Below are 6348 nucleotides of genomic sequence, written 5' to 3'. Positions count from 1 at the left end.
TATGTGATGATTATGTTTTGAGATAAACTATGATTAGTTTTATTTCTTCTAAACTTCAATTACTGGATTGTTTTGAAGGTTAGATTCAAATTACTTAGTTTCTGGATTGATCTAAGGAATTTGAGATTCAAAGTTCATATTTTTGGATTGATCGTGTTCATTGAAATATCCTTTTCTTCTTGTTTTTATTTCTTTGTGGTGCGATCCACATCAGATACCTAGGAGATTTCAGAGCTGCTTCCCCAGCCATATCCCGCAGAGAGATCGATGGGATCGAGCTTCGTACCAGGATTCAGATGAGGATGACAGTAGTGGGAGGATACATCCCGGTAGTTGATGCAGAGCTGATGATTGCAGGAGCGATGAGGAGGGTGCGTGACCTCACTCGCAGTGATAGTGACTGAGAGACTAGTGACTAGATATGGACCTTGAAGAAGGATGGGTGACTTGTCACCAATTTTGATAGGATAGCTAGTAGTAGATAGCGTTCCTAGCCCTTCAGGGTACACGACTTATATATTTTCATTTCAGTATTCAGAACTAGTAGTGATAGATTGTAATCAGGCATGTATGAACTCGGCTAGGTGTTTCATCCCAAGATATAAGTGGGAGATCTTATTAATATATATCTAAGCAATTATTAAGAAATGATCTCTATATTATTGCACTTTATAAAAACCTACTAGATAATAAATGACATGCTTATATATGAATAAAATAATCCAACTGTTATAATTACAAGTATGTTGACAAATTTTCAATATCAGAACAATGCCACCCCGTAGAAGAGGAACCAGGGCACAACCCGCAGAATCTGTTAACCAACAACGAGGTGAACCTGACCCTATAGTGAATGAGGAAAGTGAAGAAGACCTAGACTATAATGAATATGATGAGGAAGAATATGTAGAAGAAGAGGCCGAGGATACCCATCAGGGAGGAAACCCCATGAATGAATTTATGGAACTGTTAAGAGCAAATCTGAACCAACAGCCTATTCCACCACAGCCACATGCTACCCAACAGACTGCAGCTACTGCCTTTAGAGCCTTCAAATCTCTCACACCCCCAGAGTTTGTAGGATCTGCCGACCCCATTGAAGCACGGGCCTGGCTCAAAGAGATAGAAAAGTCCTCGAGATACTAGGTGTTGAGGAATGACATAAGACCATTTTCGCTTCTTACAAGCTGAAAGGAGAAGCTAACTACTGGTGGGAGTCCAAATGAAACCTAGAGACTGATGCTGTGATCCCATGGGATAGATTTACCCGACTGTTCTTAGACAAGTACTTCTCTAGATTTATGGAAACCAAGATGGAGATTAAGTTTCTGGAGTTGAAACAGGATAAGATGACTGTGGCAGAATATGAGGCCAAATTTACTGAGTTGTCGAGATTTGTGCCTGAGTTCGTGAATACCAAAGAAAAGAAAGCGCGAAGGTTTCAGCTTGGTCTGAAACAGTGGATACAGAACTAAGTAGCAGTGTTAGAGCTGACAGACTATGCCACCTTAGTGCAAAAAGTCTCGATTGTTGAAGCTGGCAGTGAACAGAGTGTGTAGGAAAAGGAAAATTGGAAAAGGAAGATAGGAAGATAGGAAGCCAAGGAATAGGAACCGAGAACAGGAGTCTTCCGAGCAGGTTCGTCAGGGGAGCGGTGTCCCAACCTGCATGAGGCCCCGGATTCAGAAAGGCCCCAAGCGAGAGTGTTGGCCAGGGAGGCGGACAATCTAGGGCAACATTTCATAGCCAACCACGTGCCCCAATACCAGAATGTCAAACCTGTAATAAGAGATACCTTGGAGTGTGTACCCAGACAAGAGCCCCTATGAGATGTTACCGGTGTGACCAAATCGGACACCTTGCCAACAACTGCACCCGACCCAATGTAACGTGTTTCCAATGTGGAAAGGTAGGACACATGAGAAATGATTGCCCAACATTGAAGCCCCCAGCCTCAGGGATGAGCAAAGCTTCATCCAACCGACCCCCAGCTGCTAGGACCTTCAATATGACTGTTTAAGATGCTGTTCGAAACACTGACGTGATAGCAGATACCCTTTTGTTAAATTCCGAACATGCAAATGTCCTATTTGATTCTGGAGCAACCAAGTCTTTTATATCTCAAGATTTTGCTAAAAAGTTAAAACTTAATGCCATACCCTTACGTGAGATATTACGAGTGGAAATAGCAAACGAAGAAGTAATTCCTGTAAATCAAGTACACCCTAAGTGCAAGTTGAAATTAGAAGGGAAGATCTTCGAGGTTGACCTAATCCCATTCGCGTTAGGAGAATTTGATGTAATCTTAGGAATCGATTGGTTATCCAGTAACGGAGTGCAAATAGATTATGAATGGAAGAAAGTAAAGATAAGAGTGGGAAATGAAAAAGAAGTAGTGTTTAAAGGTCAACGAGAGAACCAGAAATTTCTAACCATGCTACAAGCAAAAAGATTGTTAAGGAAAGGTAACGAGGCTTATTTGGCTTATGTGATAGATACCAAGAAGGAAGCCCTAATGTACAGGACATACCCGTAGTAAACAAATTCGAGGATGTATTTCCAGAAAACTTACCAGGATTGCCACCTGACCGAGAAATAGAGTTCGCTATAGAGTTAGCACCAGGAACGACACCAGTATCCAAGGCCCCATATAGGCTAGCCCCAGTTAAGATGAAGGAACTAGCTTCTGAACTGCAAGAGTTATTAGATAATGGAATGATAAGGCCCAGTGTGTCGCCATGGGGAGCGCCAGTACTGTTCGTAAAGAAAAAAGATGGCAGTATGAGATTATGCATAGACTATCGAGAGCTGAATAAGCTGACTATAAAGAATAGGTACCCTCTCCCCAGGATTGATGACCTATTCGACCAACTCAATGGAGCTGTACATTTTTACAAAATAGATTTAAGAACATGATATCACCAGTTAAAAACCAAATCGGAAGATATACCGAAGACTGCTTTTCGCACTAGGTATGGACACTATGAGTTCTTAGTTATGTCGTTTGGGTTAACCAATGCACCCGCAGCCTTTATGGATTTGATGAACAGAGTGTTCAAAAAGTACCTAGATATATGTGTGATAGTTTTTAAAGACGATATTCTGATCTACTCAAAGACAGAGCAAGAACACGTAGAACATTTGAGGATAGTCTTGGAAATCTTGAGGAATGAGAAATTGAATGCCAAGTTATCGAAGTGCGAGTTTTGGTTGAGAGAAGTTCAGTTTATAGGACATGTGGTGAGTAGCAAAGGAGTTTTAGTTGACCCTGCCAAAATAGAGGCGGTATTCAATTGGGAAAGACCAACTACCCCAACGGAGGTTAGGAGTTTTGTGGGTTAGCAGGATATTACCGAAGATTCGTGCAAAATTTTGCTAAGATAGCCGGTCCACTGACTAGACTTACCCGGAAGACAGAAAAGTTTGTATGGACAGAGAAATGTGAGGAGAGTTTTCAAGAACTGAAAAGGAGGCTGGTGTCAGCACCAGTGCTCGCTCTTCCCGATGGAAAGGGAGAGTTTGTGATATACAGTGACGCATCGCTTAAAGGATTATGATGTGTACTGATGCAGCACGACAAAGTTATAGCATATGCCTCTCGGCAATTGAAGAAATATGAGGACAGATACCCTACACATAATCTAGAATTAGCAGCCATAGTGTTTTCCCTGAAAATTTGGAGACACTACCTATACGATGAGAAATGCGAGATCTACATTGACCATAAAAACCTCAAATATATCTTCACTCAAAAGGAACTGAACATGAGACAAAGGAGATGGTTAGAGTTGATAAAAGACTACGACTGTGAAATTTCGTATCACCCGGGTAAAGCCACTATGGTGGCTGACGCCCTTAGTAGGAAGGAAAGACTCAAGATGATAATGACATCGGAGGAGTTGATTAAGGAATTTGAGAAGATGGAAATTGACGTGAGGATGACCGGTAGGGGAACGAAAGGATTATTTGAGATTAAGCTAGTGCCAGAGCTGACTGAAAAGATACGAGTATGTCAGTAAAAGAAGATGAGTGAGGAAAGAGGAATATTGACTGGTGAAGAAGTAAGATGCGAGAAGGACGAGAAAGGGATCATGAGGTATGCGTCTCGGATTTGGATTCCAAATGTGCAAGAATTAAAGGATGAGCTGCTGCACGAAGGGCACAGCTCTAGATATTCAATCCACCCGGGAAGTACGAAAATGTACCGTGACCTTAAGGAATATTATTGGTGTCCTAACATATAGAGAGAAGTAGCAGAGTGGGTTAGCAAGTGCTTGACATGCCAGAGAATGAAGGCTGAACATCAGCGATCTAATGGACTATTACGACCCCTGGAAATTCCGGAATGGAAATGGGAGCATATAGCCATGGATTTTGTGACAGGCTTACCAAGAACAAAGACCAATCACGATGCCATATGGGTCATAGATAGATTGACCAAGTCCGCACACTTCCTACCAATCAACAAAAGATACACCGTAGACAAGTTGGTAGATATTTACTTGAAGAAAATTGTAGTGAGACACGGCGTTCCTGTAGCCATAGTGTCAGATTGAGACCCAAGGTTTAATTCCCGATTTTGGAGAACCTTCCAGGAATGCGTAGGCACCAGACTAAACATAAGTACCGTTTACCACCCCCAGACTGATGGACAAAGCAAAAGGACTATTCAGACCCTAGAAGATATGCTACGAGTGTGTGCCATTAATTTCAAAGGAAATTGGGATGACCACTTACCCCTGATCGAATTTGCTTACAACAATAGCTATTACGCTAGCATAGGAATGCCCCCGTATGAAGCTCTTTACGGAAGAAGATGTCGCTCTCCCCTGTGTTGGGACGAAGTTGGAAAACATAAGATATTAGGACCAGAGTTAGTTCAGCAGACCAGAGAAATGGTAGGACTCATCAAGAAAAGACTGGTAGCAGCCCAGGACAGACAAAAGAAGTACACCGACTAGACCAGGAAGGATAGGGAATATGAAGTAGGAGATTCTGTGCTATTAACCCTGACGGAATCTCCTACTTCATATTCACAGAAAGGAGTGATGAGATTTGGAAAGAAAGGGAAGCTGTCCCAGATTCATAGGACCCTTTGAAATTTTGAGGAGATTAGGACCTCTAGCTTACGAGCTCGCCTTGCCTCCTCATTTTCAACAAGTACACAACGTGTTCCACGTGTCCATGTTAAGGAAGTACCATACAGACGCACGACATGTAATAGAATATGAGCAGGTAGATTTACAACCAGACCTGACCTACATCGAGCAGCCAGTAAGGATAATGGACCAGAAAGAACAAGTGCTGAGGAACAAAACTGTGAAGCTGGTTAGGATCTTATGGAGAAATCAAAATGTCGAAGAGTCAACTTGGGAACTTGAAGATGCAATGAGGAATAGATATCCCCACTTATTTTGAAATTGATTCCGGGACGGAATCCTTGTTAGAGGGGAAGACTGTAATAACTCGAATTTTTGAGACCTTGTAAAACGTTTAAATGAATAGTAACCCTGACCGACGGGAAAAAACTTTTGAGCCCACACTATGTAGTGCATGAGAAAATGAGTTTCGGAGTAGATATTACGATTATACGTACCAAATGAGTGTATGTAAATGCTATTAGTTTTCGAAGAAAACGAACTTTAAAAAATGACCGTATTTATGACTCATCGAGGATTACGGGAATCACAATATAATTACGAGATTAAAACGCTACGGATTTATACTCAAGTAGGATAATTAAAAGTATAAGGAATGAATACGAAAGGAATTACGTCGCGAACCATTTACGAGTAAGTATTATGAAAACATTTAAGCAACCGAGCGAACGCGTGAACGATTAAATAAACGTAACGCACTAACTAAACCATGGTAAGGAAATAACCATGGTTACTTCATCAAATAGTGAGCTAACCATAGGATGATCAAGCTAGCTAGAAAAATAGTGTGCTAAGGAAGCTAACCATGTAGTTTAGCTTGTAACCTAGCAAGCTATTAAGATTTGTCCCTAAGATTTGCAACCAAGAATCAACCTAGAATGCTATACTAGGAAGAATAAAATCAAGTGCAAGATATCACCCCATCTTCCTAGAAGCAACCTAGCAAATCAACCATGCTAAGCAACCAAGAGGAGTATAAATACCCCCCATCACAATTGCTTCCATCCGGCAATTTGAAGAAAAAAGGGGAATTCAAATTCAAAAACTCAAGTTCTAGCTCTTGTAAAATCATCCAATTAATTCTCAAGCCTCCTAGAAATTAAACTAAGGTAATAAAATTCTTTCATCTCTTTTTATCAAGGTTTGATGGGTGAAATAAAATCAAGAAACTCACTAATGAATAGTATAA

The sequence above is a fragment of the Apium graveolens genome, chromosome 5 (assembly GCF_009905375.1).
Source record: "Apium graveolens cultivar Ventura chromosome 5, ASM990537v1, whole genome shotgun sequence".
Lineage (NCBI taxonomy): Eukaryota > Viridiplantae > Streptophyta > Magnoliopsida > Apiales > Apiaceae > Apium > Apium graveolens.
Note: the sequence above shows the minus strand (reverse complement) of the source record.